General features: G+C 37.2%; 1 long non-coding RNA gene across 1 annotated transcript in view; it reads right to left on the bottom strand.

Annotated features, from left to right (window-relative positions):
- Positions 1-24,743, bottom strand: part of LOC147583288 (uncharacterized) — a 72,943-nt gene that overhangs the window by 32,935 nt on the left and 15,265 nt on the right. The window contains exon 2 of the long non-coding RNA XR_015248059.1: positions 3,838-3,930. This is a non-coding gene — a long non-coding RNA (uncharacterized LOC147583288). The remainder of the gene's footprint in view (positions 1-3,837; positions 3,931-24,743) is intronic.

The following is a 24,743-nucleotide window of genomic DNA, read 5'->3' as shown; positions in this document are numbered from 1 at the left end:
GTGATTTAAGAAAGAGCTAAAAAGAAGGGTGCTTGGGTGGCTCAGTTGGCTAAGCATCCAACTCTTGGTTTCAGCTCCAGTAACGATCTCACAGTTTCATGAGTTTGAGCCCAGGGCAATGGGGAGCCTAACTTGGGATTCTCTCTCTCTCCCTATCTGCCTCTCCCCCACTCACTCTGTCTTGCTCAAAAATAAACTTCAACAACAAGGGCTAAATATAGACGAGGCCCTCCTCTATATGGTGAGACCCATTAGGAGGCAGCAAGCAGGTATTTAGGATGTAGGCAATGATTAGCAGGGATAATGTCAGAAGCATTAGAGAGAGGGGCCCATATCGGGGAAACTGGCATTTACTTGATTCTTGAAAAGAGACTAATATGACTTAATCCTTGTCCTCAAAGGAGTCCCTGCCTGGAATATTTGGGAACCTGAAAAAAATCAGCTTATTGCTAATCTACAATATTTAGATTTTTATGTCCTACTTTAAATTGTCTACATATAGGGGATGATCTAATCAGCCCAGTTATTGAGCTAATGACAGCATTTGGGTATATATTTAGAAGAGTCTGTGTGTTTATAGAATTTTTAAAGCTTAGTGTGGATGTCAACATATTTTGGAGTAGCTGTGTGACAACATAGAAATGCACTGGACTTCAGATCAGGAGTCTTCAAGGTGGGCTATGTAATCTTAACTGGCCACACTAATGTAAAGATTTTGTTAAATAATCTAATAGGTAAAATTCTATTATTTACATTGGGACATTATTGGTACCTTAATCCATTTTGTGTGAGGGTGAAAAATGGTAAAAGTCCATGATTGTGAAGTGTTAACATTTTCTTTCCTGTGTCTGTTTGGGGAAATTGTGCAGTTTCTGGCATAGATCAAGAGGTTCTTTTTTGAGGCTCAAAAGAAAAATACTTGAACAGAAATTCTTACAGCCCTCAGAAGGATTTTCTCCACACCGCTGACCCATGCTTATGAACAACCATTCCTAAAGCAGAATTGCAGCTCACCCAGGGCGGAGGTCCTGCCTATGGAAATGTATTGGTCTAGAAGCTGAAAGGTGACAAGGTATAATTACAAATCAGAAATCTCTTCAGTAGAATGGGGAAATCTCCCCTCTTTTCTATGGGCTAAAAGTGTTGACATGACTCCCATCCTCTTCTCAAACAGATACTCAATCCTGTCCATCAGGGGGCAGCTCCGGTGAAATTGAGTTTCTCTGAGCATGAAAAACTTTGATTAATACAGAAAATAAACATCCACTTCTGGGGAATGTCAGTATCAATGTTTATTTTGACATCTTTATCACTCAGATGTTAATAATATTTTGAAATTCTGACTTTTGAATTTATCTTACTTCCCACATATATTGGTTTATTACTTCAGTAAAACTTAGATCTTTTAGTAAGGACAGAAAACAGCAACTTTTCGAGAAACTGAGAAAATGAAAGTTAGAATTGATTTGACTAAACCTTATTTGAAAAAGAATGAGATTAAAATTGAGTTTTATACTAAACACTGTATTTAGATATATAACCTCATGGAACTAGAATGACCTTCTTTCCTACACAAGTAATCTTAAGAGTTGGATTGATGGATCTCAATCCTATGCTGCTAATAGCACATAATTAACTACAGCCTTATTTTTGTCCCACTTATCCTAGTTCGCCCCTCCCTTTCCTCCCCCTCCTTACCCCCTTTCCTTTTCCCCTCCCCAACCCATGGACACTCACTATCTTGTTTGATGTATCCTTCCAATATATCATACTTGTTCTTTAAATATAGCATTTTTGTCTATATGTGCTTTTTAAAAAGTACATAAACTCTACGTTCCATTAATTTCAAATTACCATTGTTTTTTGAGATCATGATGTGAGACAGATATTGTCTACATTTTCCGTGGATAGCTTGTACATCCATTCCTTTTTTTTAATGTATATGAAGATTCTTTTGAAGTTCTTCAATTTTTTTTTCATAACCAATGCTTCAGTGAATTTTCTAGTAGTTCCATGTTTTCCACTGCATAGGTAAAGATTTCTCTAAGACTTCTACTTAGAGAATGGTTGGGTCATATAAGCAGACACTACTTTAAGTATCAAATTTCTCTCCAGAATAGCTGTACTAATGAATATCTGAAAAGCCCTTTTGAGAAATTTCATATTTACATACATTCTTACTAAACTCTGATATCTGAAGTTTTAGTAGTTATCTGGGTTGAGAGTTTTATTTTGTCTTGTTTTTATTTCTCACAAATTAGGCATTACTTCAGATAGGTATTGAGTTTCTTTTCAATTTTCTGCTCCTGTCTTTGGCTGATGTTTAACACCTCTTTAATGTTATGTGGATTTTGATTTTCATAATCTCCTTTGTCTCCTGTATATTCTATACTTGTCCTAATGCACTGCTTAATTTTTCACATAGACTATCTAATATAATGAAACCTGGAATTTATATGGTTGGTGTGGTCCTTCATTTTTTATTAAATCCCTGGCAACTCTAAGATCATAAAGATCTATATTTTCTTCTAATAGTGTTAGTTTGCTTTATCTCATTTAATTGTGCACACAACACTTCCAGATGGATACTATTCTGCCCACTACATAGATAAGGAGAAAGAAGGCAACATTGAAGTGGTAATTAGATAATACTCTTGCTGGCTAGGTATGCACATGTCAAAATTTTAACTAATAAGACTCAGAGATGTGTCTTCAGGATGACCGTAACGGAGCTATATAACAGATCCATGCCTTGTGCATCATTGCCTCTAAAATCCCCTATATTTACATGCAAATAAAAATAAAGTTTCTGAATGTAAATACTCAAATTGTAAAGTTTCATGTTATGCATATATGATTAATTTACCTAACCTGTTCTCATGACTATTATTACAATCAGCTAAAAATAGAAAAAACACTGTTCTTTGAAGACGTTTAGAAAATTTTCAGCCAGAAAGAAAGGGCCAGTAAGTCTTCATAATCAGCACATACTTGTCTAGGCATTTTGGAGAAATATTTTCCCAATAATTATGTCTAACCAATCAAAGGAGGACAAGAATAAAACTCTATATGAAGTAAATTACATATGTTTCAGGTGATTTTTATCTACCAAAATAACTTACTCGTGAAATTTGTATGACCCCTTACAGTTTAGGAAATACTTTGACATCATTTCACATTCTCTCAAAACCATAATTAAGCATTTTTATTAAAATGAGAAAAATAGCTTTCTGAGTGATAATATAATCTGTTCCAAGTCCCACCGCTAGTTAAAAGGTGGAGGCACATATTGAAGCCAAACTGGTAAAAATCATTTGTAGGTTCTCCCCCCACCCCACCCACCTACCCACTATGTTACACTTTTCTTCATTGCATTAGATATTTTAAGCATAGGCTGGAAGAAGTAGTACAGTTTTGTGCTAAAGTAAAACAAAGGTGTGCTAACCTCAGCATTTATAGAATATGATAAAATGTTGAAAGAAATATAATTGCTACTTACACTACAGTTATTACATAAGGAAGATTGAGAAAAGTATTTGCCATTTAATGAGTTGGAAAGCAGGAGAATGACATTTTTCTGGATGTACAAAACTGTACGTGGGGTTAGATTTTCTCTAGAAGAATGCTGTGTTTTAGGAAATCTATATTTTTTCTATTAATGAATATGTACATATGAAAACATGACTGAAGCTGAGAGTTCCTATGTAACTTTTAAGGAGAACAGTGACCATTATTTCTGCCTTTGTTATTTGGTTCTTGCTAGTAGCGCTAACAGACTGGAATAGTACAATGGAGACAACATGAAGGTCTTAAATGGCTGTACTGTTGAACACTTACCTCGGTCAGTATTGCTTGCTTGCTCATTCGTGAGGAACCAGGTACTTGAACAGGTATTCTTTCTGGAGATCAGATACCTGGTAACTTAACATTCTGTAATCAAATAATAATTAGGTATTAGTTGGTGATCTAACCTCAATAACAAGGATATTCCAAACTTCACTCATTTTGGTTATCACCATCTTAGTATTTGCTGACTACTATTTTATACTATTATTTCTCATATATCTAAGAATTAAGATGCTAATTTTAATGGGTCTGTCCATGCCCTGCCTAAAATCCTTTTACTTGGAATTGCAAAAAACACCAACCACATATTTTGAAATTCTAGAGTTAAGTGTTTTTGTTTTGCTTTTTTGTTTTTCAAAAAGATGCTTGGTTGGAGCAGAGTTCAACTACACATACTTCTTCTACATCCAGCCATTACTCATGGACAAATTACCACCCTGGTAACAGCAAGACTTTGACAACAGTTGTTATATCTAGTCTTTCAATATTCAGTACCCATATTTAATAATGAAAACAAGATGGATTATTGCTTGTTACATGTGACAGGGATGATGAAATAAGAATTATCATAGCTATTTACTACTTCTAAAACAAGAAATGTGATAGGAAATAAAACCTCTCAATGTGATACTTTAGAAACGTTGATCAACAGCACCTCATAAAAGTGTCCATTGGAAATGCCTGAAATAATTCTTCCCAAATGCATTTACTTTAATGTTACTTGTAAGATATAAAACTTTTACGCTTTTATTCTGTGCAAAATTTCCTAGTACTTTATTCAAAGTGATTGTATTATCTACTGGGCTTTTGGCATGGAAATCATTTTATTCCTGCTTTTCTGAGGTTGGCTCACACGATCAATGGAGTTGTGCTAGTTAATGTCCTGATTTGTGACCTCTCATTAAATAACGAAGTATTGTGCTCTAACTTCCACAGAAAACAAAGTGATCTTACTGAAACTATGGTGAATAATCAAAGTAATGATCCTGAGAAACTTAAGAGAAACCCATGGGGGAGGGGAACAAAAAAAAAAAAAAAAAAAAAAAGAGGTTAGAGTGGGAGAGAGCCAAAGCATAAGAGACTGTTGAGAACTGAGAACAAACTAAGGGTTGATGGGGGGTGGGAGGGAGGAGAGGGTGGGTGATGGGTATTGAGGAGGGCACCTTTTGGGATGAGCACTGGGTGTTGTATGGAAACCAATTTGACAATAAATTTCATATATAAATAAAAAAAAAAAAAAAAAAAAAAAAAAAACAAAGTAATGTTCAGCTAATTTGTATATTTGGAGAAAGGAAGCCCAAAACAACTGAACATACGAAAAATCTATAGGAGAGTGTAACTTGTGAAATGTGTCTAACACCTAAATATAGATTTTTAAAAGAATTAATTTCTATACATTTATTCAACAAAATCAACAATTATGTCAGGCAATGTTCTAGATTCTGGGGATAGAGCAGTGACAAACAAATCAGGAAAAACCTTACTCTTGTAAGGATTACATTCCAGCACATGGAAACCTACAATAAATGAAGCAGGATAAATCAGAATAGGGCTGCAGGGATGAAGTGAGGACTGTGATTGGTAGAAAGGATGATTGCAGGAGGTCTTACTAAGATGACTATGTTGAGCAAGACTTTACAGAATGGACTTTTGACTATCTGGAGGAATAGCATTTCCAGAAATAACACCTGAAAATTTCCTGGTACAGACTCTGGTAAGTATGTATCAGGCATATTTGAGGAACTGCAAAACTAGAATAGCTCATAAGCAGTAGAAAGAGGAATAGGAGACAAGATCAGAACCCTAAGGGAGGAAGAGCACACAGACCTCTTCCAAAGATCACCTTTTGCTTTTACTCTGAGATGGGAAGACTGGATAGTTTTGAGTAGAAGAGAAAAATAGTCTGATGCTTATCAGCATCATTTTGGCTGCTTTGTTGATGTGGATAATGTATTAATTAGAAAGTTATTTCCATAATCAAAGCCAGAAACTCTTTGACTTGCACCAGGATGCTATTAGTTCTCAGACTGCAGATATATTTTGATTGTATAGCCAAGAGGTTTTGCTAACTAGTTGAATGTAAAATAGAAAAATGAGAAATTACATAGTATTCCAAGATTTTTGGCCTAAGAAAGAAGAAGTTCCCATGAAATGAAGTGACAAAGACTGGGGGGGGAAACCTACTTGGAGAATGTAAGGTTCCATTTTGGACATGGTAAATTTAGGTAAGAACCCAGGTAAGAATATCCAGTCATCAATTAGATATAGGAATCAGTAATTCAAAGTTGAATCACTGAGGTTGTGTACAGGGGAGTATTTATGACCAGAGAATTGAAGCTAGATATGGACAGAATGAGGTCAAGAGGTGGTGAAAGATAGTGAATATTAATAAGATCAATGAATTTAAGTTTCCTATGTTGTAGGGTTGATGGAGTTGGCATGGGAGGAGTGTCTTATAATAGCACCAGAGGGTAGACTTCTTGAAATTAGCATCATGAACAAGTTGTGTTTAAAGTCTACAAAATGCTACCAGCAATCTGTTGATAGAGCACAACTATGGGGCACTTGGGTGGCTCAGTTCATTAAGAGTCTGACTCCTGATAGCAGCTCAGGTCATGATCTCCAGTTCATGATTTCAGTCCCTGCATCAGGCTTTGCACTGGCAATGCAGAACCTGCTTAGAATTCCTTCTCTCTCTCTCTCTCTCTCTGCCCTCCCCTGCTTATGTGCTCATGCTCTCTTTCTCAAAAATAAAAATAAAAATAAAAAATTCTTAAAGTGAGAAAGTAAACAAAACTGGTGACATAAACTGTTTAGGACTTACAGACAAAACAGGGTTAGTATTGAAGCAGAACTGGATAAGAAATTGTTATAGGGAAGTTATTACCCATGTAACCTGACTTAAAGGTATTAGATTGTTTTATAAAAACTTCCTGAAGAAAGCAAAGTCCTTTTTTTGGTATACAGTTTAGTCTTCTCTTGGCAAGATTTTGCTGTTGACACTGATTATCTCAGTTTGGAGATCTAATCACAATGCCATCTTGATCAGGTGATGGCGGCTCTAAGATAGAGTTATAATAATGACAAAGATAAGATTTTATAATGGAGTGAATAGCTGACAGAGAATAGAGTATTAGATCACTGGAGAAATTGATTCAGGTAATGAAGAAGCCACAAATACTAAGGAATAAAGAAGTCTAGGCATCAATCAACAACAAGGTAAAGGATCTGATAAATAACATGAGCTTCAAAGCTGGGAAGTTTAGAAAGGTGGGAGGGGAAAATGTCCTCAAAAGGACATTAAAGAAGAAGGGGAACTCCTAGAGCATTTTTAGATCTTAGGGTATTAGAGGTATACAAGAACATAATATTGATATCCTTTCTAAAAATGACAGGGAAGCTAAGTTCTAGATGCCCAAAGCAGAGCCCTAGACCAAGAAGCTGAAATAGGGATCTAGCATCAGAAACAAGAATAGGAGGGGTATGAAGTTGGGAGGATGATGGTGAAGCTCAGGAGTCAGAACTGAGACCTAAGGGCAGAGCCAACCAAAAACAGGAAAAAAAAAAATAGTAGTCAAGCTGAAGATGCAGGGAAAGTTTTCTTTTCCCATTGTGTATATATTTTAAAAAATTTCTTTTAACTTAGAGATTTAAAGAGCAACGTTAAAAATTCTTGAATTCATGTAAGAGTCAACTCTCTGATTATGAAGTAAAAAGCTCATGCATATTAGAAATAATTCAAGATGCCAGTGAACAACTTGCCTATAGGTAAAACTGTCTCTTTTTGCTTAAATGTTCCATGTGATTAAGTGGAGGATGTGCTATCTATTTCCATAGAGAGCTACTAAGCTATCATTTGCCAAATGGAAAAGCACTTAGAGAAAATGATTAACAGTTGTGATGGGTGGTGGATGATGGGGGATTCTCATAGCCATTATTATCTTTATGAATGCTTAACACAAATTAAACATTTAAAGGCTTTCTCTTCAAAACCATGTTTTTCACTCTGGTTTTTGAAGCAAGAGTATGCTCCAAAAAAAAAATTTTTTTTTTTTTTCTGAAATGGTCGGGAGAAAATTGGATTAGCCTGCCTCCAAACACAAAAACCACCACGCCCGTGCATGCACATGCGTGCACACACACACATATACACACACACCGAACAATTGCATTTATGACTTATAATTAGTATACAACCTACCATCTAATTGTAAATAGTGCTAAAAAAAAACATGAATAAATTCAGTGTAAAAACAAGCAAAGCAACACCCAGTAATAACTCAGCAAGCTAGGAATAGAGGGGGTATCCCTTAATATGATGGATCTCTACCCCCCCACCCCCCCCCCAAAAGAAAAAAACTAGAGCAAATGCCATACTTAGAAAGAATTCCCACTAAGGTAAGGAACAAGGCAAAGATGTCCGCTTTGAACAATCCTTTTCAACATACAAGACCCAGCTAATGCAATAAGACAAAAGGAAATAATCTAGGAAATGGAGGGGTCCCTGAGGGGCTCAGTCGGTTAAGCGTCGGACTTTGGCTCAGGTCAGGATCTCAGGGCTCATGTCATGAGTTCGAGCCTGGCGTCAGGCTCTGGGCTGACAGCTCAGAGCCTGGAGCCCGCTTCAGATTCTGTGTCTGTCTGCCCCTCTGCTGCTTGCAGTCTGTCTCTTGTGTTGTCTCAAAAATAAACATTAAATTTTTTTTTTAAAAAAAGAATCTATGAAATGGAAAAGAAAAAAATGTCTTTGTAGCTAACCTACTTGTCTATGTAGAAAATTATAACAAATCAATTAAAAAAAAACAAAACTCCTGAGGCTAATAAGCAATTAAAATAAGGTTTCAGGATATGAGTTCATCTACAAGTCTACAGCTTCCCTATATACAACTAAGGAACAATTGGAATTAAAATTAAAGCCACAATACTCTTTCCATTGACACAAACAAATACTTATAGATATTGTATTTTTGTTAGATATATGTCAAGATAACTAAAATTCAACAAAAGGAATCAAAACTAAGTGGAGAGAAGTTCCATCTTCATGATCAGAAAGACTCAGAATTGTTGAAAATGTCAGGTCTTTGTATTGTGATCAAGAATTTCAATGTAATCCCCATCATAATCCCAGCAAGTTATCTTGTGGATATGGTCTAACAGATTCTAATGCTTATATATGATGAGGCAAAAGATTTAGGCTAGCCAACACAATATTGAAGAAAAAGAACAAAGATAAAGGACTGGCTGCAGCAAACTTCAAGACTTAAAGCTATGGCAATAAAGTGTGGTATCGGCAAAAGAATAGACAAATAGATTAATGGAACAGAATAGTGTGTCCAAAAATAGACTGACACAAATATAGTTAATCTTTGTCAAAAGAGCAAAGCAATTAATGGAAAAAGGATGGTCTCTCCAACAAACGATGTGAGAACAACTGGGCATCCATATGCCACAAAAAACAAGCTAGACTCAGATCTTCTACCCTTCACAAAAATTAACTCAGAATGGATCAAGAGTCTGTTACATTTAAAATTAAACTCCTCCTCAAAACAACACAGAAAATCTAGATGGCTTTGGCTTTGGCATTGACTTTTGAGACACAACGTGAGAGGCATCTATGAAATACAAGTTGCACATCACTTAAAGAACTTCTCTGTGAAAGACATTAAGAGAATGAGAAGACCAGTCAGACCTGGATTCTGCCACTTTGTCACCTGAAGCAAGACCCTTAAACTCTTAGTGTTTAATTATCCTTAACTGTAAAATGAGGATAATAGCATGACTTCTCCTACAACTGTAAAGATTAAACCAGATAATACCTGCAAAATGTTTATAACAGTGCCTAACATGGAACACTCAATAATACAAATGGTCATTATGCCTACATTATAATTAGTCCTATGGCAACTATTTGTGAGACATGCAGATAGTTTTGGGAGCTATTCCAAAGATATACCTGAAAATCACATATAAGTTAAAATGGGTCTATACTTTAATGACGTGTTAGGAACATCTAAAATATTTGAGATTTTGCAGGGACCAAACAGAAAGAAATAAACTTTACTAAAAAGTACATGTATTGTCACCACATTGTTTCATATCTGCTGTCAAATTTCAGTAAACTTTCTGGGTTTTTTTCTGGCAAAACTAGTATTAACAAAAAGCAAAGGAATTACACTATACTGGTGGTGACTGCCATTTGGTAAAGGCTAGCCCTTGTGAATAAGGCCCTCCTCAAATAGCAACAAGGCATTTTGCCTCTTACACATCAAATCTCCATATATTCCTCACATGCATCTCAAAATGGTTTCCTTGTTTGATCTACAATATTTAACACAGGTAAAGGAAACCATATCACTAATAGCCATTTCTGTGCCTTAAGTGATTTTTGAATCTCTTTGTATGTTATTACACTTGATAGGGTAAGTATAATCCATCAATAAAAGCTACCCTTAGTGGAATGTGTGTTTATTAGTACAAAATAATAACTTCTTACAATTTCTATTGTTAACCTCAGAATCTAGGGTGATTCTCAACTAGGGCTTAACTTTTTAAATAAGGTGTTTCCTTACCATAAAATTTTCAGAAACAGCTTCAAGACCCTGAGGAACCTACATGAGCAAAATAAAATTAAGGGGTAAGATGGCTTTGGGAACTGTATGTGCTGTGCATAGAAGAAAGGAATGAGGAAATTGGAGAAGCATGGGAGATACTTGGAAAACGCTGGTTTTTTCTTATTCAGAATATACCAGAATGATTGTTTCTAAGGTCATTAAATAACATTGAAACTAAGAAACACAAAATTCAATGCTGGATTATGAGTTTGGCAATTATACATACAGTCATATTGTTGACATCTAGGTAGTCTAGAAATGATGTGCTAACCTTTCATCCCAATCTCTAAGGATCTCTGAGTACCTAGTAAACAATGCCTTTAAGAGTTTTTTTTTTTCTTTTTCATAGAATCTGTGGCATTCTTCAGAAATGTTCATGTGCTATTCCTTGAAAATTAGCTTCTCTAAAAGTTCTGTTTCACTTGTAGCAAAGGGCTTTCGTTAATCTTTTAGAGAAGAATTACAGTATCATTGATTCAAAAGCTGCTCCATTATAAATGAAGGACAGAAAATACTCAGCTTCAGAAAACTTATTTTTTGGCTTAGAGTAGGTGATATTGTATCCTCTATTTGATTATTTTTATTTTAGACAGAGCAAGTGGGGGAGAGGGGCAGAGGGAACAGAGGAGGGGGGAAGAGAGAAGGAGAGAGAGAAAAAGAATGAATCTCAAGCAAGGCCCACACTCAGCACAAACCCTGACACGGGGCTGGATCCCACGACCCCAGCATCATAACCTGAACTGAAACCAAGTTGGATGCTCAACTGACTGAGCCAACCAGGCACCCCAGTACCCTTAAATTTTGATAAATCCATTAAAAAGTAACTTATTCTAGGCCACTTTTGGACCCTACTGTTAGTTTCTGAAAGGTTTGATTTTTTTAATCACTTTTTCTGCATTTATATCAAAGTGATATTGCTTCTTATTCTATGCATCTCACTATTTCTTTCAATTTTAGAGTGCAAACAGGGGACAAGGGCAGAAAAGGGGCAGAAAGAGGAATCCCAAGCAGCTTCCACAGTCAGCACAGAGGCCAACGCGGGGCTCAATCCCAGGACCCTAGGATCATGACCTGAGCCGAAATCGAGTCAGATGCCCCTAGGCATCTCACTATTAAAAGATATGCCTTGGGGCGCCTGGGTGGCGCAGTCGGTTAAGCGTCCGACTTCAGCCAGGTCACGATCTCGCGGTCCGTGAGTTCGAGCCCCGCGTCAGGCTCTGGGCTGATGGCTCGGAGCCTGGAGCCTGTTTCCGATTCTGTGTCTCCCTCTCTCTCTGCCCCTCCCCCGTTCATGCTCTGTCTCTCTCTGTCCCAAAAAAAATAAACGTTGAAAAAAAAAAATTAAAAAAAAAAAAAAAGATATGCCTTTAACAGGACAGAAAACAATAAAACTGACAATTAAAAATTCCCAGACCAGGATTCCAGATACCTATTTTCTCATTTTAACCTCTTTATTTTAAATGGGCTAATAGCCCAGACCTACATTTAAGTTCATTTGGTTTGTAAAATACTAAACGTCACTAACATGTGAATTGTAAACTTCAAAAGTGTCTCCAAGTTTTCTGGTGAACGTTAACCGTGTCAATCCATCCTCAAAATGGACCTGTGTTTCCCCACAAAGTGAGTGATGCCTTTGCGGGGAAACTGCCTCTTCACCCAATGTGCCTACAGTTGTCCTCCCTCACTTTCCCCCAGTTAATTTGTCCTAAAATGCAGTGAGCTCTGCTTCAGTAGTTTCCACCCTGCAAAGTAAATGAAAATTTTCGGTGTAACGGGCAGGAATTTTGCCACCAATCATCTATTCATATTAATTGGATTTGCGAAATGAAATTCCTGCATAGTCTAATGAGAATAATATGCTAAAAACCTCATTGAACTCTTCATGCAGACAGGCTTCACTAGACAAAGGACATAAAACCCTTGCTACTTCTCACACTCTGGGCCTTCTAATCAGTAGTCTGCACGGCAGCAGCATGCCTGTGTGCACATTCTCTTCACTTTGGGTTAGATGCAAATTGAAAAAGAAAAATAGGGCCCATATTCCTCTTACTTATCAATAAAATTTATACTTCAGTTAACTATTCTAGTGCATAAAACTCCGGAAAATCAACATAATTCATGAATATTTCTATGTTTAAAGGTATGATGAATATGCAGTTTACCGTATTAGAAACTTACCAAGCAATATGTTTTTTTTAATTAATTTATTTTGAGAGAGACAGAGACAGTGCAAGTAGGGATGGAGAAGAGAGATAGAATTCCAGGCAGGTTCTGCACTGTCAGTGCGGAGCCCAACGTGGGGCTAGAATGCCCAAACCATGAGATCTTGACCTGAGCCAAGATCAAGAGTCAGACGCTTAGCCAACTGAGCCACCCAGGCTCCCTTGACAATATGTTTCTAATAGTAAAATATATATATATATATTTTTTTTCTGGGGCAACAGGAAATAATACCAAAAAGGTCTAGATCCAGCAGTAACCGCAAAAATATGCAACAGCATTATCGTTTTGTATTATGTATCGTTCACACTGTTTTATGATCAACATATGTGAAATAAATTCTATTTTGTTGAATTCTGCAGTTGAAGATCTTAAGGACATTTTAGTAAAATTTAAAGTCTACATTTCTGCAACCTTATAGTAAGACGGCGAATAGTTGAATTTGTGCCTGGATGTTAGGAAGTGTTTTAGTAGCCCATACTTAATCACTTATTGAAATTACCCGTTAGTGAGTGATGAACAAACCTGTAAACAATTACTTGGAAGTTACTATGCCAAGTGCTTTAGGTCTATTTATAAAGCTCCAAATACCAACTGAGTCTGTAGTTGCAGTCCAAAGCCTGCTGGGAGATAAAGATCTATAAAAGAAATATTCGTGATGTAATCTAGCCGATAGAAAGTGCTGTTGAGATAGGGAAGTGAAGTTTTTTAATGTAGGAGATTCCAGATGAATTACATTACATGGAGGGTATTGGTCCATCACAAATGAAAGGTGCTTTGGGAGGGTAGTAAAGTTTTATCATTGAGTGACATGCATGGATGCTCTCAGCATGTGTCTTGTGATAGGAGAGCAATTTGAGAAAATCCTTCCTGGCATAGAAACAATATTTCCAAATTATTAAAACTAGGAGGGAGAAATCATAAAAGTTGAAAATAAGATTACTGGAACAATATTTTTTTTGGTATTGAGTAACAGGTAGAATTGACAATAAATGAGTAAACATTTTGCACACATTTTTTTCCCCATAAAGTTGATTTGGTAGTCACTACGCGCCTACAAAACCGGGAAAGCAGTAATTATGATCTCCCATGTAAGATAATACTTAAAAAAAAAATTGACCAGTCACATAAGTAGTCAGTACCTGAACAGGGACCCAATGTATCCTTTGCTATCAAAGGTAGCCGCTTTTACCACATCATACCTCTTCTACCTATATTGCTCCTATGGATTCAAATTTCAAGGTGTCGGGAAGAGCGAGAAAATGTGTTTAAGGACAGTTAAGTGAGAAGTGGAAAGCCTATGTTACCTTAAAATTTCTTGCAAAATCCCATATCAAAACCAGGGATAGTTTTTTGAATGGATATGGTATAAAACGGTTTATTATGGTTCAGGATCAAAAGGAGTCCCTGATAGTTGGCTATGAAACTAACCATTTTCCTCTAAGCAGAGAACCATAGAATTGGAAGATAGTAATTGGAACTGTGTAAATACTTGAGTATTTTCTTCATCTTCCTCCAATGAACAAATTCAGATTAGTCTTGCAAATATTCTCTTAAGAGGCTCAGAAAGCCTGGCAATGATGGAATACAGTCATAAGCTGTAAGATACACCGAAGGTCTCAGTGCTGGACCATGAGTGAGCATCAGGGGGGCTACATTGTGTCCCACACTGGAGGAGGGCAACCCGACTGAGTATCTGTGAATGGTACCAGGGCATTATCAGAAACCAGTCCTGCCCATAGGAAGGTGGAAGGAAGATGGGTTGGAAAGAAAAGACAAAGCTGGAGAAATGATGTTAACGACATAATTTCACCTTATGCCCAACCACACCTGACTTGAAAAATAAGTGCAGGCATTGTATCTTATGATACTTTGCTCAGAATGTTCTTTGGGTTAAAGAAGCCATTAATCCATTATGCTTTAAGACATAGTGGATAATACCTGAAATCAAGAAGTTAATTGTGAAATCTGCTTAGTAGCACAGTCCATTTCTCAGGTCCAACCAGAACCAAAGATAGCAAGAGTTAATCAATGGATTGCTTTGCCGGCAAGGTACCTTTTAAAATCACAAATACCAGATTTTCTTTAAAAAATTGCCAAAAGGAAATAAAGAACAGTTTGTATTCAGGAGCAACATTTTTTTTTAATGTTTATTTTTGGAAGAGAGAGCGAGCAAGAGCAAGGGAGCACAAGCAGTGGAAGGGCAGAGAGACAGGGAAAGACAGACTCCAAAGCGGGCTCCAGGGTCTGAGCTGTTTATTTCAGAGACCAATGCAGGGCTTGAACCCATGAAATATGAGATCATGACCTGAGCCAAAGTTGGATGCTTAACCAAGTAGCCACCCAAGCACCCCAGGAGCAACAATTTCTGAACACTGCTTCCAGAGCTGATGGTTTTCAGAAAGGTTTAAGTGTTGTGATGAGACTGGAATTGCTCTTACAACTTCAATGTCCATTATTCTGCTGAGATTTAGGCTCAACTGGGCAACTGTTTAAGGCTTTGTCTTGGTATAAAAAAGTGAAATTCATTCGTTTATGAAACAAATACTTATTACTCACTAGCCAACAATATGCTATGTACTAGAAATACGAAGAAAGATAAAAGTTACTATCTTTAATGACTTGGTAGTTGAGAAAACAAGCACATAAACTGTAAACTACATAGTAGATGAAATGATGGGTCACAACTAATCTTTAAATGCATAGGGCATGAGAGAGCACAGATGGGGCCACCTAATCCAGCCTAATTGTAAAGGGCAATTCCTAAAGGATAATCTACTGAAACTGAGGCTTATAAAATGAGTAGGCATTACCGCAACAGAAAGGAGGAGGGGTGTCCGGGTGGCTTAGTGGGCTGAGCATTCGACTTGCGCTCAGGTCATGATCTCACCGCTCATGAGTTCGAGCCCCAAGTGGCGCTCTGTGTGACAGCTTAGACCCTGGAGCCTGCTTCAAATTCTGTGTCTCACTGTTTCTCTGCCCCTCCCCTACTTGCTCTCTGTCTGTCTCTCTCAAAAGTAAACATTAAAAAAATACTCAGAAATGAGGGGGAGAGAAGCTCCCTCTACACAGATGCCGTAGGGAAGGAGTAAATCTTTCTAGCAGTGGGAATGTTAAAGTTTGCTGCTGGTTAGATAACAGGTACCTTAATTTCAAAAACACTGAACACAGGCCACAATTGAAATTGTCGCTTTTAGAACCAGATGCAAATAAGAAAATGGGAAATAAAAGAATCTATACATACCTTTCAAAGGTTATTTTGATGATTTTAATCTTATTTTTTTAATATTTATTTTGGGGGCGCCTGGGTGGCGCAGTCGGTTAAGCGTCCGACTTCAGCCAGGTCACGATCTCGCGGTCCGTGAGTTCGAGCCCCGCGTCCGGCTCTGGGCTGATGGCTCAGAGCCTGGAGCCCGTTTCCGATTCTGTGTCTCCCTCTCTCTCTGCCCCTCCCCCGTTCATGCTCTGTCTCTCTCTGTCCCAAAAATAAATAAACGTTGAAAAAAAAAAATTAAAAAAAAAAAAAAATATTTATTTTGAGTTAGAGTGAAAGGGGGGAGGGCAGAGAGAGAGGGAGACAGAGGATCCGAAGCAGGCTCTGTGCTCACAGGAGAGAGCCCGATGTGGGGACTGAACCCAGGAACCACAAGATCGTGAAAGACCTGAGCCGAAGTCAAACACAACCAACTGAACCACCCAGGTGCCCTATTTTAAATTTAGAATAAACATCACCGTGACTTTGATGTTACATGACTGAAGTTTATCTCAAATAGACACTGTATTTATTTTCTTGCTTAAATGCAATATGTCTGATCTGCACGACCTCGTTCATTGCAACATCACTTACAGTAGTAGAAATATAGAAACAAGCTAAGTGTCCATCAATGGATAAACGGATCAAGAAAATGTGGTATGCATAATCAGTGGAGTATTGCTCAGCCTTATTAAAAAAGGAATCCTGTTATTGCCAACAACATGGATGAAACTGGGTGGCATTCTGCTACATCAAATAAGCCAGACACACAAATACTGCATGTTATCACTTATATGCATATATATATGCATACAAGTACATATATATCACTTTTTAGGTTGAACTCCCAGAAATGGTAGGAAAGGGATCACTTGAGGGTAGAGGAAATGGGAAGAGGTTGATAAAAGGGTACAAACTTTCAACTATAAGATGAATAAGATCTGAGTATCTAATGCATAACATGATGACTATACTTCATAATACTAGATTATGTAATTGAAATTTTCTAGGAATGGATGTTCTCACACACAAAAAGGTAAATGTGTGAGGTGATGGATGTGTTAATAAACTCAGGGAATCCTTTCATACTGTGTATGCACATAAAATTCTCACGTTGTATACTTTAAATACCTTATAACTTGTCAATTTGTCAATAAAGCTAGAAAAAAGGAAACCCTTAAACTAAATACAGAGTATCTAGGAAACTCAAAATTAAAACAATTTTAACCTTCCAGGGAATTTTACAGTAAAAAATTATAAAAAGGATGTTATTTGATCAAGTCATTCAAGGAGTAGTTTTTGAGAAGGCCTATATCTTACAAGTATTTATTTTATACTTTCCTTGTGGTGACTAGCACTCTGGAATAAATGAGAGTAGTTTGGCAGAATGCCCAGAGGCAGAAACTAGCAAGTGCTTTTGAAAAAATAATGCTTTAAAAATGTAACTCCTCATTGTCACGTCATCATCTGCCACTCTACATTCCACATTTGAACGTGGGTACATTACACACCATACATTATATGTGTCACCACAAACCTGTTCATACCTTCACATATACACCCGTGGCTCCTGGTGACTCAGAACAAATTGTTCGCATCTGGGTTTCTGCTTCTGCCTACGTGGCAATGTTACGCACTGTCATTAGTTTATATGAATACTTTTGGGACTGAAGTTAATGTGTTAATTTAATTATTTTGATCAAAGTTGACCACTCCAGTTGTGTTTAACGTATTGAAAACACCATTCCTGCTTTAAAAGGAATAACTGAAATCTTTATTTTTATTTATTTTGAGAGAGAGCGTGCATGCTTGCGTGCACAAATGGGGGAGGGGCAGAGGGAGATGGGGAGAGAATCCCAAGCAGGCTTTGCACTCCCAGTGCAGAGCCCCATGTGGGGCTTGAACTCATGAACCTAACCATGAGATGATGACCTGAGTTGTAATCAAGAGTCAGACACTTAACCGACTAAACCACCCAGGTGCCCCAGGAACAATTGAAATCTTAAGTTAACATCTATCAGAAATAATGTTAAAGTGTTGTTTCTCCTTGGTGTTAGTGACATCCTATGAACAGTGGGATCCTGTTAAGAAATCATCTCCTTGAGAACTTGCAGGGAAATTAAAAACTCTTGAATTTTTCCAAGGTGTAAAGAGCTATAAATGCTTCACTGACTACAGAACAGCAGCAAACATTGAAGTTTACCCAGAAGTTTTCTTGGCTGGTAATAATGGAAGACTAATTCTAAATGCAGTTGAGAATAGCGATGCTGAAATAAAATGTATAGATAGATCAATATCACCATTATTGATTGAGAGTGATTGAAGGAGAATGATTGAATTTGGAGAGTGATTGAATCAATGTAAACAATTAACACAAAACATTGATCCAATTTATATTTTTCCACCCTTCTTTGTGGGGTACTGTGAGGCTTCCTCACTAGATTATGGCTGGGAGAATTAATCCCACTGCAAATGCTCAAAAGCCATTGGCCAAAACTAACCAGAAGCCAGGGGACAAGGGAGCCCATTGATGGAATCCATTCAGTTAGCCCTAGGAGCAGAGCAGAGTGGAGAAACACGGAGAGGAAATAGAGTCCAGTTGCACTGGAAAGATAGCAGGCACAGAGGTTAGTATTCATGTGTTTATATATATTTATTTAAGGTATATATAACATACATTAAGCTTCTTAAAAATTACTTACTAGGCTTATTTGGTGTGGGAAGGCTCTTGACTAATGATTTCTGAAGTACTGTGTGGCTACATTTGTAATTTTCCCTTTAAAATGAGGGGGAAGGGGCGCCTGGGTGGCTCAGTCGGTTAAGCGGCCGACTTCGGCTCAGGTCACGATCTCGTGGTCCGTGAGTTCGAGCCCCGCGTCGGGCTCTGGGCTGATGGCTCAGAGCCTGGAGCCTGCTTCCGATTCTGTGTCTCCCTCTCTCTGACCCTCCCCCGTTCATGCTCTGTCTCTCTCTGTCTCAAAAATAAATAAATGTTAAAAAAAATTTTTTAAATAAAAAATAAAATAAAATGAGGGGGAAAACCACTTATGTGCCAAGTACATTTCATAGACTTAAGGTAATCTAGATGGTATCTTTAAAATGATTTTAAACTGCCCACAAAATATTTGAAATGAAAGCTATAAATTGACCAGAGTAAAATGAAGAGATGTTGTTTTTCTGATCTGTGATTTGCAGTTTTTCCTAAATAGATTTTTGCCCTTTCAGTGTTGAATCTGAAAAATACTCAAGTCTTCCTCCTATTTCTATGTCCATTCTAACCAGAAAAAGTTAAAATAGCACCTGGTTAATTTCATACCTGGTTGCACATAAGATACTGTGGTTTCTTTCTTTTTCTTTGTTTTTCCCATGAAAGAGTTTTCAGTAAAGGGATAATAAACTAAGGGTTTTTTTTTTTAATTTGTTTTGTTTTGTTTTGTTTTTAGTGTGACTGTGAAGTACATTTCAGTTCATACCTGTATTAGCAAAAAGATGTAAAAGGATCTAAAAAGTGCCTTTGATTCACTCATCAGATTAGCAAGCTTTATTTTTTTTATTTTTTTTTTTTAATGATTTTCTTTTAATTTTTTTTTTCAATGTTTATTTATTTTTGGGACAGAGAGAGACAGAGCATGAACGGGGGAGGGGCAGAGAGAGAGGGAGACACAGAATCGGAAACAGGCTCCAGGCTCTGAGCCATCAGCCCAGAGCCCGACGCGGGGCTCGAACTCACGGACCGCAAGATCGTGACCTGGCTGAAGTCGGACGCTTAACCGACTGCGCCACCCAGGCGCCCCGTAGCAAGCTTTAAAATAGCATTTAAGTTGTTTCTTTTTCCCTTCTTCTGAGTAATTATAGGTCAGATATTGAATTTTGACCTGACAGAGTGTGGCTGTGTCGATGGAAATAGTGTTTTGACATTTTAGCAAAATATATAAAAGTACTTAAATAAATGCTAGTATCAAAGAATATTACTTTGCAGTGGTTTCTAAATTCTATTATATCCTGATCTTCTATATTATGCTCTCTTTGCCTTGTATACATACCACAGCTTCTTTATCTAGTCATCCATTGATGGACACTTAAGTTGTTTCTAGGACTTAGCTAATGCAAATAATAGCTACTGCTATAAATACGGAGGTGCAGATATCTTTCCAGTTAGTGTTTTCATTTCCTTTGTACATATTCCTAGAAGTCGATTGCTAGATCATATGGTAGTTCTATTTTTAACTTTTTTGAGGCTTCTCCATAGTATTTTCCATGGTGACTATAGTAATTTACAATTCCACCAACTGTCCACAAGAATTCCCTTTTCTCCACAGCCATACCAACATTTGTTACCTCTTGCCTTGTTCACAATGGCCATTCTAACAGGTGTTAGGTCATAACTTGTGGTTTTTGTATACATCCTTAATGACTAGTGCTATTGAGTATCCTTTCCTGTACCTGTTGGTCTTTCATATCTTCTTTGGAGACATGTCTTGTTCTTGAGTTATATGGGTTCTTTATACTTTCAATATTAACCCCTTATGAGATATGTGGTGTACAAATCAATTTTTCCCCATTCTATAGGTTGTCTTTTAATTTTGGGTTTTTTTTTTTCCTGTACAGAAGTTTTTTAGTTTGATGTAGTCTTGTTTATTTTTTATTTTGTTGCTTGTGCTTTAGGTGTCCTATCCCAAAAAAAATCATTACCAAGACCAATATCCATGTCAGGAAACTTTATTCCTACATTGTCTTCTGGGAATTGGGTGGTATTAGACCTTACATTTAAACCTTTAATCCATTTCAAGTTAATTTTTGTGAGTGCTGTAAAATGGGTCCAGTTTCACTCTTTTACACAGGGTTGGCCAGTTTTTCCAACACCATTTATTGAAGAGATGTCTTTGCTTCACTTATTATTCTTGGTTTCCTTGTCAAATACTGACTGCATGTGCTTGGGTTTATTTTTGTGCTCGAGATTCTGTACCATTGGTCTGTTGGTCTGTTTTTATGTGAGTACCACACTGGTTTGATGACTATAGCCATACAGTATACCTTGAAATCAGGAAGTGTAATGCCTCCTGCTTTGTTTTTCTTTCCCATCATTTCTTTTGCTATTCAGGGGCTTTTGTGATTCCACATAAATTTTAGGAGAGCTTTTTCCATTTCCAGAAAAAAAATGGCATTGGAATCTTGTTAGGGATTGCACTGAATTTGTAGATGAATTTTAATATATTGACATCTTAACAATATTAATTCTTCCAACCATGAACATGGGATGCCTTTCCATTTGTGTCTTCTTCAATTTTGTTCCTCAGTGTCTTATAGTTTACCAACTAGAGATTTTTCACCTCTTTAGTTCATTTCTAAGTATTTTGTTGTTTTTGATCCTATTATAAGTGGGATTTATTTTTTTTAATTTGCAGGAAAAAAAAGTTAGCATATAGAAACACTACTAATATTAACTGCTAATTTTACTGAAACTTCATTTGTTGATTAGATCTAATAGTTTTCTTGGTTGAGTCTTTAAAACTTTTCATATATAAAAATAAGTTGTCTGTAAATTTTATTTTCTCTTCTCCATATCTGATAGCTCTTATTTATCTTGTCTGATTGCTCTAACTAGGATTTCTAATACTATGCTGAATAAAAGTGGGGAGAGTGTGCACCTTTGTCTTGTTTCTTATCTTAGAGGAAAAGCTTTCAACCTTTCACTATTGAGTATGATGTGGGCTTGCCCTATATTGCGTTTATTATGTTGAGGTATATTCCTTCTAAACTTGATAAGTTTTTATCACAAATAAAATTTGAATTTAGTCATGTTTTTACTGTGTGTATTGGGACAATCATATAATTATTTTCTTTTATTCTGTTAATGTGATGTGTCACATTGGTTGAATTGCAAATGTTGAACCATCTTTGCATCCTAGGGACAATTCCCACTTGATCACAGTATGTAATCCTGTAATGTGTTGCTGAATTCACTTTTCTCAATTTTTGCATCTATGTTCATCAAGGATATTGACCTCCAGTTTTCTTTTCTAGTAGTGTCCTGTTCTTGTTTGGTTTCAAGATAATGATGGCCTTGTAAAATAAGTTGGGAAGCACTCCTTCCTCTCTGACTTTTTAAAAATGCTTGAGAAGGATTGTTGTAATTCTTTAAATGTTTGTTAAAATTCACCAGTGAAGTTATTTGGTGCAGAGATTTTTATCACTTATTCACTCTAATTACTATTCATTGGTCTATTTAGACTTTCTGTTTCTTCCTGATTTAGTCTTTGAAAGTTGTATGTTTCTAAGAACTTTTCCATTTCTTCTAGATTGTCTTGTTTGTTGACAGGCTCTTATGATCCTCTGTACTTCTGTGGTAATCAATTGTGATGCCTCCTTCTTTATTGTTTTGTTGATTAAGGCACTTTTCTCCCCTTGGCTAGTCTAGTTAAGGGTTTATCAATTTGCCTATCTTTTTAAAAAACCAACTCTTAGTTTAAATAATATTTCTTTATTGTTCTGTTCTCTATTTCATTTATTTCTGCTCTTTTTTCTGCTAAGTTTGAGTTCAGTGTGTTCTTTTTCTGGCTCTTTAAGGCATAGTGTTAGGTAGTTTGGGAACTTTCTTCTTACTGTAGAAGTTGGTGGCTATAAATTTCATTCTTAAAATTGCTTTTGCTGCATGCCACAGTTATAGTGTGTTGTGTTTCTATTTCATTTGTCTCAAGAAACTTTTATTTTCTCTTTAGTTTCTTCTTTGATTCATCGGTCATTCAGGAGAGTGTTTAATTTCCACATACTCAGGAATTTCTAGTTTTCCTCTAGTTACTTCTAGTTTTATGTTATTGTGGTCAGCTCTCTTTCTGCTCTTAAAATTCTTAGTCTTTGACCATTTAATTATAACGTGTCCTGGTATAGCCCTATTTCAGTTCAGTCTCTTTGGGACTTTTTTTAGGCTCGTGGATTTTTATGTCCATTTCTCTCTGCAGGTTGGAAAAATTCTCAGACATTATTGCCTTAAAAATACATTCTATCCCTTTCTCTTCTCCTTCAAGAATTCCCATGATGTGAATGTTTCTTTCATCATGTCTATAATTTCCCTAGGCTTTCTACATTCTTTTTTATTGTTTTTCTTTTTGCTCTTCTGACTGGGTAACTTTTATTGTCCTCTCCTCCAGGTTATTAATTCTTTCTTTTGCATGGTCAAATCTACTTTTGAAACTCTCTGTTGAATTCTTCAGTTACTGTATTTTCAACTCCAGGATTTCTGTTTGGTATTTTTTGATGATTGTTTTTTGTTTGTTAAACTTCTCATTTGGTCATGCACTGTTTTCCTAATTTCACTTAGTTGTCAGGTTTGTGTTCTTATTCTCGTGTTTAATTCCACTAAACTCCCTTAAGTGTATTATTCTGGATTTTTTGCCTGATAGTTCATAGATCTTCATTTTATAAAGATTAGTTGTTGGAGCCTCATTAGTTTCTTTTGGTGCTGTTATATCTACCTGATTCCTTATGTTGAGATGTACACATTTGAGTAACTGGGCTTCTGTTCCAGACTTTATAGGTTTGTTTTGGCAGTATGATTTCTTCATTAGTCAGTTCAGTTGGGTGTCTGGGTGTGTTGCTAGTAGCATTCTTTGGGTGAGGCAACTGATTGAGCTCTGACAACGGGAATGGGGGAGAGCACCAGGGCTGAGACCAGTTGGATAGAATTACTGGCTTTGTTCCCTACCCAAGTGAGGCTGTAGGATATGTTCCATGGTTGACTGGATTGTATGGTTTTACTAGATGATCAGGACTGGCTATTTTATTAATTAGGAGACGGGGCTGTGAATTAGCTTTCCTGCCCTGACAGACGGTATGTTGGCACCCAGGGCGTTTATAACACATTTTTAGGGACCCTGAATCAGGCCAGAGTTGAATTCCCTGGTCAGTTGAGACCACAATTTGCTCTGCAAATGGGCTGTTCTCTCTGTTTAAGTGCCATTGTACATAGGGCTGTTGAATGGGTTATGCAGCTCCTGGTGTGCTCTGGTTAGCCTGCTCAGACAGGCTGAAAGCTGTATTCAGTGACAAGTGGGGCTATGAATTAGATCCCCTGCCCAGGAGCAGCAGCTCTTAAGCCAATAAAGCTCTTTATTTGTCGCCTTAATTAAAGCCAACTCACACCCCAATTTCCAGGACTGAACAGAGCCACGGGCTTTGTTATGAAAACTGTTAGCTCTGCCATTGCGCTCTTGATTCGAGTGTTGGCGGGCCACACAGCTTCCAGGAGTTGTTACCAGCCCTTCGGGTCAGATGGAGCTACAGGATACTCTCCACTGTGTGGGTTGGACTATTGTTTCAGTTCCCTTGCCTGAGTGGGAGTGTGTAAGGGGATGCTCCAGAGCTACTCCTAATTTCCCAAACAGGCTCTTCATTTGGGAGGGTCTGGGAGCTACCGACAGCCTGGGTATGATTTAACTCCCCTTCCTGTGCATAGCATGGGAAGCCTCCATACCTGGTACCACTAGCTTTGCTCTGGGGGTGATCAGTTCTGTCTGCCTACCTCTTTATTCAAGTGACACTGGACTGCACTACTTCTAGGAGTTGTTGCCAGCCCTTTTGGTCAGATGGGGCAGGAAGGCACTCTGCTGCAGATGGGACTGTGATTCAGCTCTTTGCCTGGCCATGGGCAAACTGGGATCTAGAGCTGGTAGAACTCCTTGTTTGATTATCCAAATTAGGCATATCTGTGCTATGCCAAGTTCCTTAGAGTGTGCCCCTAACCTGGTTTTGCGGATGAATAAAACCACTGGTTAGGGTTACTACTTGGGCACTGCAGGTATGAACTCAGTCTGCCA

This window comes from Puma concolor, chromosome A2, assembly GCF_028749965.1.
Source record: "Puma concolor isolate L17-30 chromosome A2, mPumCon1.1.hap2, whole genome shotgun sequence".
Taxonomy (NCBI): Eukaryota; Metazoa; Chordata; class Mammalia; order Carnivora; family Felidae; genus Puma; species Puma concolor.
Note: the sequence above shows the minus strand (reverse complement) of the source record. Positions and strands in the feature narration are given on the sequence as shown.